At 35.3% G+C, this 11,617-nt stretch overlaps 1 non-coding gene across 1 annotated transcript; it reads right to left on the reverse strand.

Moving 5' to 3' along the window:
* Positions 1-807: 807 nt before the first annotated feature.
* On the reverse strand, positions 808-879 carry Trnaa-ugc (transfer RNA alanine (anticodon UGC)). Its single transcript has one exon. It is a non-coding gene; the product is annotated as a tRNA-Ala (tRNA).
* Positions 880-11,617: the final 10,738 nt, after the last annotated feature.

The following is an 11,617-nucleotide window of genomic DNA, read 5'->3' on the forward strand; positions in this document are numbered from 1 at the left end:
ACTTTCTTACTGGTTTGATTTCGATAATGAAGTTATCATTGAGCAAATATCCAATTATCTTGTGAAAGGAAATATTTGCACATTAGCGCCATCTACATTTCATTTAGGTAATATAACTATACTTGCCTAGCCAAGCCATACACATTGTATAAATACAAGCATTAACTACAGCATACACCACGGCGCTTTGTTTAAATGAATTTTATCGCATGCTATAAATATGACTAACAAATAAATAAATGAACTGTTGACGAAATGACACAAATTAAACGTTCAATATTCTTGTGGATTAGATACAATTTATGGCTGGATGCTAAACTATAATTAATAATCCAGTCGGCGTTATTCCATAAATTCCATATCATCAGTTTTTTATCATCTGAATTTTAACCTGATAATACAGATTTATACCCTCAGTCTACGGAATAAACACCTAGTGTCGTGGTGAATCATTTTTATTAAATTTATATATTATTGCACTAAATCCGGATTTAATATAAATATAATATTAAGAACTGTTATGTTTAGACCTCACCGGATTTTATATTCGCTTTTTATAAGATGTATATTCTTATTAAAGATTTGGCTACCTGTAGAATGTAATAGTCCTAAAGATCACGACATGTAATGAAAGGATTGAAACCCATCCTTCGGATCTGTTCTATGTTTGGAAATATTGTTACGTATTGCAGTCATTTGAAACTCGTCGAAAGTTGAATCGAGAATGTTGATGTATTCTTTTCTATTTTCGCCATAATTGTAATATTTAACAATTATTTAGTTAATAAAAAATACATAAAAAAACTTTGGAGATGCCGGGGATTGAACCCGGGGCCTCTCACATGCAAAGCGAGCGCTCTACCACTGAGCTACATCCCCCTTGAAGTGTAACTGTCAAATCGTATTTTCGACGTCGGGCACATAATGCAGTTAGAATACAATCATACAAAAACTAATTGTTTTTGAACTGTTATCATATTTACATATATATAAGCATAGCAGCATCATGTACATATTTAGAAAAACAAAATTCAATACAGTATACAACTGTCATTATTAGTGACGATTTTAAATAAAAAACGTATACATAAAAACTATTACAAAGATATGGAAAATTAACATATATGTAATAATAGGGTATCTTTAGTTATTGTTTGAAGGTTGGATAAGTTTATACCAGGGAAGCAAATTTATATATATATATATATATATATATATATTAGCCGAAGTTTAGTTAAATTGTAATCCCAAGACCGTGCATTAAAATATAGGTTGGGGAAAAAGAAATACATTAATTTGCTTCATTTTCTTTATACCCTTCACCACACTGTGGTACAGGGTATTATGTCTTTGTGCATAAGTTTGTAACAGGCAAAAATAATCGACATAGACCCATGGTTCCTTTTGAGAATATGCATATAATCACTTTCTGAGTCGATTTATGCATGTCCGTCTGTCCGTCCATATATTTTTGTTAACAAAGTACAAGTCGCATTTATTATCCGATTTAAATGAAATATGGCACAGGTCACTTAAATGGTGTATCAAAGTCCCTATATATCTTTCGATTTGCACGAAATTTGACAATTTGACTTGAAAATCGGTTCAGATTTAGATATATCTTCGTCCGATTTAAGGTAAATTGTGTACAAAGTCCCTATATATCTTTCGATTTTCACGAAATTTGTCATAGCGTAATGAATTAGGTCTAGAATAATGTGTGTTAAGTTTCCTGAAAATCGGTTAAGATTTAGATATAGCTCCCATATATATTTTCATCCGATTTAAGGTAAATGGTGTACCAAAGTCCCTATATATCTTTCGATTTGCACGAAATTCGGCATATCGTACTGAATTAAGTATAGAATAGTGCACCTTAAGTTTCGTGAAAAAGGGTTTGGATTTAGATATAGCTGCAATTTTGTACAATGTACTGAAGTTACTATAACCTTTCGTGTGTCAAGTTTTCTTGTAATTGGTTCAGATTTACATATAGCTCTTATGTGTACTTTCGTCCGATTTTAAGTAAATGGTGCACTAAAGACCCATAGCTAGGCCGATAGACAAAACGTACTAAACATAATATAAAGTAATCTCCGGCAAGTTTCCTAGAAATCGGTTCAGATTTAGATATAGCAGAGCTTTCATATATAATTTCGACCTATTCATGTTGATTGTACAACAAATAATCAATACAATAAACAGTGAAGCATACCAAATAGCGTGTGTAAAGTTTGCTTTAAGGGGACCCCCCCATTCTCGGGGTAAAAATTTTTGTTGACATAATTCGAATCGACACTGATTAAAGATTGTCTCTACAAAATTTCAAGTAAAAATCTCAAGAACTATTGAAGATATAGCCGATTTATTGTGTCAGCATCAAGTGACGGCTGAAGGGCTTCTCAAACTTTAAACGCGTTTTTCTCTAAACATATTTTGCGTATAGCCGGCACGATAACTCAAAAACTAATAATCCAATCGGTTCCAAATTTTGCAACGTTTCTCTGGGAGTGTATAGCTCTCGTATGAACTAGGATAAAGGCAATCGGTGAAGATCTTCCTTATTTTTTAACTTGGTTTTTCGTAAAAAATCGGCGATTTTCCAAAAATATTTTTTCAAAGGTCCACCATTTTGTTAATTTTAGAGCGAAGTCAATAATCCTAGTTCATACGAGAGCCAGACATGTACTCTTTCTAACCCCGTTGGAATTTTCGGATTCCGATGTTCCAGTGAGGAGTTATCATGCCCGCCATCAAAAATAAGGACTTTTCTTAAATTACAAAAAACAACAACAAATGAATAAAAAAAAAATTTTTGTAAATTATTTTTCTTCTCTTTTAAATCTTCAATTATATATGTGCAAAGGTACAAACCTTAACAAGCATTTGTATTCATTTACCAGCCCATTGAAAATCTTGAAAAATTAAAATCGAGAATGGGGGGGGGGTGGGGGTTTCCCTTAAATCTATTTAAAATATATGGAATAAGTTGCAGAATGGCATGTGCTGGAATTGAAGTTAGCCGGTTTAATTATAAATAAAGATCGCATATTTAAGTTCGTTCAATTTCATGTCAATGACGACATCTATTAGGATACATATGAAGAATATACTGAAAGTGGTAAAGGGTATCATATAGTCGGCCCAGTCCGACTTTACTATTTTCCTTATTGTGTTTTTTTTTGTAATCGTTTATTCGCTTCAAGTCGATGTTACGACTGCTAACATTAAACATCATAAAACTGTAAAATGTACCGAATTTCCTCTTTGTTCACTTCCATTTTTAACACCCTGTAACTCATAAGTGAATGCACCAAATAAAAACAACAAAATCATTTTTTACTTTTTTTACGAAATGTAACAAATACGAGAAATCTATCTGTATCACATAATGGATTTCTTTTTCCACAAACTAAAAAGATAATATTTGTCCGATTACTACAGATTGAAGTCCGTGAATTTATGTTGAGATTGGTTCAGATTTAGATATAGCTCCTATACACATTTTAGTCCGATTTTATGTAAATGGTGCACCAAAATCCCAATATTGGTCCGATTGAGACAATATTTTGCACAGATCACTGCATTAGGTCCTGAATCTTGTTATACCGTAGCAACTATGTTGTTAAGGTATTATAGCTTGTTGCAGGCCCAAGAGTTTGTAACGCCGCGAAATATTGGTCCTAGACCCACCTTTAAGTATACCGATCGTCATATCTCGACTAGCTGAATCGATCTAGACATGTGTGTCCGTCCGTCCGTCTGTTCATTATAAATTGTAAACACGATACAGGCCACAGTTATGCATCAATCTTCACGAAATTATACATGTAGGATGGGTTCTGGCCAATGAATACTCCTTTTGTTTTGTAAAGATCTGTTAATATTTAGGGGATGAAATGGACCAAATACTTAATTTTTGTCGGTTTTTCTGGTCGCTCCAGAGGCCGCAATTATGGCCCAAACGCGAATTTTTGCATGGAGAAGGGGATTGGGCCAAAGAATAAGCATGTATGTTTTGATAAAGATCGGTCAATATTTAGCGGGTCAAATGGACCCTTATTTTTGTGTGAGAAATGACAGATTTTTTATTCTATAGCGTATATACTTACTCCTGAAGGACATAGACCCGATAAGTTGATAGTATATCCTAGAGGAGTGGTTGACCTTTTTATTGATACCAATTATATTGTCGGATGTGCTCAGGTATGGGAGTTATACATAACAAGGTAAATTTGGCTATGTGTATAGTATTACTAGTACACCATTAGAGGACGGAAATGTCGCGCTGATCGCTTTCAAATTGTAAAGGAAGCTCCGATTATGGTCAAGGACGACGCCTATAGTTTTCGGTGATGTTGAGATTTCATTCAGGGGTGAAATGAACGGAAAACTTTAATTTTGTCAGATTTTCTAGTCGCTCTAGAGGCAATTATTATATGCAGAACATCGCATGTTTTACAAGGTGAAGGGGATGTGACCAAATACTTAGATCGGCTGTTTAGATGATGATCGGTCAATATTCCGAGGGTCAAATCAACCAAAACCTAAAGTGACCAATTTTTTATTTTATGGCGTAAAGTTCACTTCAAGAAATAACATTTTGGAAAATATGCAAGACTTAGAAAGAGGAGTTGTTGATCTATAATCGGTAAAAGGGTGCAAATATTACGAAATATTGCCTAGGCTCACAATGTAGAACCGCCGAAAGTTTGCTTTTCGTGGTAGTTGTGTAGGGTATTATATGGTCGGCCCCGTCAGACTATACTGCTCCGCTCACTGGTTTTTAGAATACATTGGTGTTATAGTTACGTAATGAAATGCATATAAAGTCGCATCGCTTCCCCCGCAGTATTGAATGTTGTATACTTATTTTTATGGTTGTAAACCAATTTGACACATATAATGGTTTAAAGTTATGCGGTTAACTTTTGCACCACTCTTGAAATAGATTGAATCTTTCAGGTCTAGAAAACAATGAAGTATCACATGGGCTATAAAAATTAGAAGTACAAATTGAGTAAAAGCCGAGATGTTGACAATTTGTGGATAAGGTACCCGGGAAAGTATATCCGTAGAACCCATTTTCGGAAAGTATTTAGATTTACCATTTAAACCCTATGGGACATTACCGGAAGGAGTGGACCAATAGACGGCATCTTCGGATATAATCTAGAATTGGTAAGAAATGCAAAGCAAAGTCATACACTCTGGAGTTCTTGGCGATGAACTCCAGACATGGTAGATGACACCGCTTGGTGTCATCCACTTTCTTTATAACAGTTTCAAACATTTGAGTAATCCGCGTCAGTTCTGAATTGATTTCTTCATCCTTAATTGCATATGAAAGTTGTTTTAGTTTTTATTTGCACATTCCGTCAGTAGACCTTCTGTCTGGAAGGGTATTTTTTCGTCAAATATGTACATATATGTACACCATATTATGGTGTTTAACTCCTGTACTTTCTCTTTCTCCCCTTCTTATTAAGTCTTTTTCCAAAGACTATTGAAAATTTTAACTTTTTCTTCATCTTATATTGTTAAATAATTAAAAAAGAAAAACTGTTCACCTCGCGGAACAGAAAATCTCTAACAATTCTTGAGCTCTTCACTGCTTCAAGAATTGTTAGAGCTTCACTATAGTATGAAGGGTATATTATATAATTTTGTCATTCCATTTGTATCTCATCGACCCTATAGAGTATATTTATTCTTGATCAGGGTAAAATTCTAAGACGATCTAGCCATGTCCGTTCGTCTGTTGTAATCACGCTATCTTCTGAAGGAATTGAGATAGGGTGCTGAAATTTTGCATAGGTTTGTCTTTTGTCTGCAGGCAGGTCAAGTTCTCTAATCTCAAGCACCAAATACTTAACAACCAAATACTTAAGAACAAAAAAACAATTTTCTTTTATAATATACTTTTTAGAAATAATAGAATCAATGTAATGACATTTATGCAGTTCACATCGTGCGTACATTGTATTCTCATTTTGAATATATTAACCAAAAAACGAAGTTTTAAACGCCTTTAAATATGTTTTTGTCAATATTCTAATTTGCCTTAGAATGCTGACCATCCGAAGTAGGAGGAAAATGCAAAAAAAAAACGCAACGACGAAATAGAGCCCTGGGACAAGTTAATGTATTGTGTGGCATGTTATTGTTGTTGTGAGACTACAGATGACAAGGATGTTGTTGCATATGAGCGAGCTTGTTGCTGCTGCTTGTTGTATTTTTTTTGTTGTTGTTGGAAAATGTTGTATTAACATATCATTTAAAATTCATGTTAAACATATGTAAACCATTGATAGATATAGTATGATAACGTGCAATATACTAGAGGCAACACAGCAACAATAACAATAATAACAGCATCATCCACAACAACAAGCTTAGCTTAACGTATCATAAAGTCACTGCAAAATTTTGTAGTGGCATCTTTAGATAGCATCCCAAAAAAAAAACCCAAAACAAAATACAAGTTGCATATGTATGAGGTGGGCACAGTGGGTAAGGAGTGAAACAGTGGCAACATCCTTGTATTGTCAAAGCCAAATTACAAAGTGTAACTAGGACAGGATTTTTGTATTACAAATCGGATATATCGGTCCAAGTTTTTGTACGGTCCACAAAGAATGGTACCCTTAATATTTGGTATTTTGGATACGGTTTTCAACCGCATTGGACGTAATTGGATACTTCGAATTCTCAATATATAGTGAACATTCCTAATAAAAATTATTGATATAGATCCAAGAATCAGGGTACCTCCCATATAAGGGTACCCCCCAAAATTCGGTGTTTTGAGGATTATGGACACGTTTTTCCTTGAATTGGCTGTAATTTGGTATTTTGGGTTACCATTAAATAACATATATCCGTACCAAAAATATTATTGACCAATGTTTCAGGGTAGCCCCCATGATATGGTACCCCCCAATATGGGGATTTTTGACATGTTTTTCTATTAAATTGACTGTAATATGGTATTTTGGGTTCTCATAACGCTACCACCACATCTCCGATTAACAATTTTTAATATTTACCCAAGTCGGTATTTTGAGAATTTTGGACACGTTTTCAACGGAATTTGTTTGTAATTTGGTATTTTGTATTCTCATTGGATGTCAAATCTCACTACCAAAAATATCAATACTGATATCCATTTCACTATAGCCTCATATATCCCCACTCTTAGATATTCTGAGAATTTCAATCATGTTTTTCTCTTGCCTTTTTCGGTATATTCAAGGCCCAATCATAATATGAGTTCTCCTAGGAGCACCCATTAATTTTAGATATTTGGAATACCCTCCTCATGGAGCAGGGTATAAAAAGTTTTGCCGGACAAAACTTAACATTGCTTTTACTTGGTAATGTTCTGGAGGCAGTGAAGTGCTGATATTAAAAATTTAAATATTGTTCTATATATTCTGTCGCGTAGCCGATGTTGATATCAGTTAATATGTTTTAAATTCCCGGTCTAAACACTGTACCCCATTGTTGTTTTTTCTCGCTGGTCATGTGTAACCAGCATAGGAAGCAATGACAATGGAGTAAAGTGTGGAACATGATTTTAAGGTGGTATTGTTGTTTGAGCGTATTTTTATTTTGGCAGATCGCCCAGCTACCTAAATCTGCATATACCAATACCACCAGGTCGTTGTTTTATACTTAATGTAGCATTATCAGAGGAGTTACAAGTCGCCAAGAAAACACACACACACAACAAAAATATGCCGTTCGAAGAATAAGAAGAAGGTGCAATATTTATGCCTTAAAGTGTAAAGTGTGGGTAAAAATGTATTGTAATGGCAAATGCCCAGTGATCAACAGCATAAGCAACAACATGAACACCACCAGCAGCATCAGCCGAGAAAAAATATCAACCAAATATCTGCAACATAACTCTTCAATGAAGAAGTTATGCGCCCAGTTGCAATGGAACTGCAACAAATCTCAGTTAAGAATATTGCCACTGTTTTGCATACCTATATATGTATATGTATGTATAAACGGGTGTATCCTAACCAACCAACTGCCCTTGGCCATGATTCCAAGGGGCCATACATCACTCGTCCGCTCAGGCCATAGCATCACCACCAACAACAACAATTGTTGAACGCTGATAATTCCAATGTCGAGTGGAAAATATGCAAAACAACAAAAACAAGAAGAAAAGAAAGCAGCAGCAATGCAACTTCTTTTTTCAGTTGGCATCAATGCTGTAGTGGAATTTTATGAATAAATCCCCCCGGTAAAGTAGATGGCAATGGGCTTGAGCCATCCAACCGACCTACCTACCTATCGAATGAAGATGTCGCATTTTGTTGCATTTAATTTGTAAACAAAAACCTCTTTAGTTTATGACTTTAATACTTCCTACTCGGGTTGCATTCGTATTTAGCATATCAGAAGAATGGTATAAACATGCATATATTTATTTCTGTTTGTTGTTGTTGCATTTTTGTGTTTTAATAAAATTTGAATGAAAAGAAATTTGTATACAATTGCAGTAATGTTGGCACGCATTATTTTGGTATGCCTATAAGACGGGCAGTAGGTTTTGTCGATATTATAAAGCGTTTGTAACTAGTTAAGTCCCATACTACACTGTGATATTTATTTATAACACGCAAAAGGCCATCAATGATCAAATATTCCTTTAAAAATCCACACCTTGACGATCTTTGGTTTATGATCAAATATTCCTTTAAAAATCCAAGCCTTGGCGATCTTTGGTTTATGATCAAATATTCTTTTAAAAATATTCCTTTAAAAATCCACGCCTTGACGATCTTTGGTTCATGATCAAATATTCCTTTAAAAATCCACGCCTTGACGATCTTTGGTTCATGATCAAATATTCCTTTAAAAATCCACGCCTTGACGATCTTTGGTTCATGATCAAATATTCCTTTAAAAATCCACGCCTTGACGATCTTTGGTTCATGATCAAATATTCCTTTAAAAATCCACGCCTTGACGATCTTTGGTTCATGATCAAATATTCCTTTAAAAATCCACGCCTTGACGATCTTTGGTTCATGATCAAATATTCCTTTAAAATCCACGCCTTGACGATCTTTGGTTCATGATCAAATATTCCTTTAAAAATCCACGCCTTGACGATCTTTGGTTCATGATCAAATATTCCTTTAAAAATCCACGCCTTGACGATCTTTGGTTCATGATCAAATATTCCTTTAAAAATCCACGCCTTGACGATCTTTGGTTCATGATCAAATATTCCTTTAAAAATCCACGCCTTGACGATCTTTGGTTCATGATCAAATATTCCTTTAAAAATCCACGCCTTGACGATTTTTGGTTCATGATCAAATATTCCTTTAAAAATCCACGCCTTGACGATCTTTGGTTCATGATCAAATATTCCTTTAAAAATCCACGCCTTGACGATCTTTGGTTCATGATCAAATATTCCTTTAAAAATCCACGCCTTGACGATCTTTGGTTCATGATCAAATATTCCTTTAAAAATCCACGCCTTGACGATCTTTGGTTCATGATCAAATATTCCTTTAAAAATCCACGCCTTGACGATCTTTGGTTCATGATCAAATATTCCTTTAAAAATCCACGCCTTGACGATCTTTGGTTCATGATCAAATATTCCTTTAAAAATCCACGCCTTGACGATCTTTGGTTCATGATCAAATATTCCTTTAAAAATCCACCCCTTGAAAGTTTTCGTTTCTAGAAATAAGTGTTTATACCCTACACAACTATGTTGTCAGGGTATTATAGCTTTGTGCAGCCCCAAATGTTTGTAACGCCGCGAAATATTGGTCCTAGACCCACCTTTAAGTATACCGATCGTCATATCTCGACTAGCTGAGTCGATCTAGACATGTGTGTCCGTCCGTCCGTCTGTCCATTATAATTTGTAAACACGATACAGGCCACAGTTATGGACCAATCTTCACGAAATTTTGCATGTAGGATGGGTTCTGGCCAATGAAGACCCCTATTGTTTTTGGAAAAGATCGGTTAATATTTAGGGGATGAAATGGACCAAATACTAAATTTTTGTCGGTTTTTCTAGTCGCTCCAGAGGCCGCAATAATGGCCCGAACATCGTGAAATTTTACATGGAGAAGGGGATCGGGCCAAAGAATAATCATGCCTGTTTCGATAAAGATTGGTCAATATTTAGCGGTTCAAATGGACCCTGACTTTTGTGTGAAAAATGACAAAATTTGAGCGGAGCAGTATAGTCGGACGGGGCCGACCATGCGATACCCTACACAACTACCACGAACTCTAACTTTCTGAGGATGTTTATTCCGATTCTGAGTAATATTTCGTGATATTTGCCCCTTTTGTCCGATTAGAGGTTAACAAAACCTCTTCCTTACTTTTTTCGAATATTCATTACAGTCCTTCTAATTACTTGTCCAGATTACCTTCACGGTGGGTTGTGTTGTGATTTTCGGATTATACTCTACTCGAAAACACACAAAAAATTATGTTTTCGGTCCATTTCATCCCAAAATTTTAATCTGATCATCACCGAAAATTGTAGGCGTTGTTCTTGACCATAACTGGAACTTCATGAAAAATTTCAAAGCCATCAGCGCGATATTTCTCCCTCTAATGTGGTAATGGGTTACTAAATAATATCTGAATACGTAAGCACCTGTAAATATTTGATTGTAACTCCCACATCTGAGTAGATACATCACTATATTTGGTATCAATTTAAAGGCCAACCACTCCTTTTGGATATGCTATTAACTCCTGGGGTCTACATCCTCCAGGAGTAAATATATATGCCATAGAATACAAATTTTGTCATTTTTCACACAAAAGTCAGGGTCCATTTGACCCGCTAAATATTGACCGATCGTTATCAAAACATGCATGCTTATTCTCTGGCCCGATCTCCTTCTCCATGCAAAAATTCGCGGTGTTTGGGCCATAATTGCGGCCTCTGGAGCGACCAGAAAAACCGACAAAAATTTAGTATTTGGTCCATTTCATCCCCTAAATATTAACCGATCTTTTCCAAAAACAATAGGGGTCTTCATTGGCCAGAACCCATCCTACATGCAAAATTTCGTGAAGATTGGTCCATAACTGTGGCCTGTATCGTGTTTACAAATTATAATGGACAGACGGACGGACACACATGTCTAGATCGACTCAGCTAGTCGAGATATGACGATCGGTATACTTAAAGGTGGGTCTAGGACCAATATTTCGCGGCGTTACAAACATTTGGGGCTGCACAAAGCTATAATACCCTGACAACATAGTTCATGATCAAATATTCCTTTAAAAATCCACCCCTTGAAAGTTTTCGTTTCTAGAAATAAGTGTTTTTTTATTAAATTCACCCTTCGAAGACCTTAGATTCTCAACATAGTCTTCTTTAAAAATCCACATGTTGATGACGTTTGGTTCTATTTTTATACCCTTAACCACTCTGTTGTACAGGGTATTATGTCTTTGTGTATATGTTTGTAACAGGCAAAAGGAAACTAGATAGACACATGGTTCCTTTTGAGAATATGCATAGAATCACTTTCTGAGTCGATTTATGCATGTCCGCCAGTCCGTCCGTCTGTCGATGTAAAATTGTAAACAAAAT

This window comes from Musca vetustissima, unplaced genomic scaffold, assembly GCF_032173495.1.
Source record: "Musca vetustissima isolate MV318-11 ecotype Yass unplaced genomic scaffold, APGP_CSIRO_Mvet_v1 utg7156, whole genome shotgun sequence".
NCBI classification, from domain to species: Eukaryota; Metazoa; Arthropoda; class Insecta; order Diptera; family Muscidae; genus Musca; species Musca vetustissima.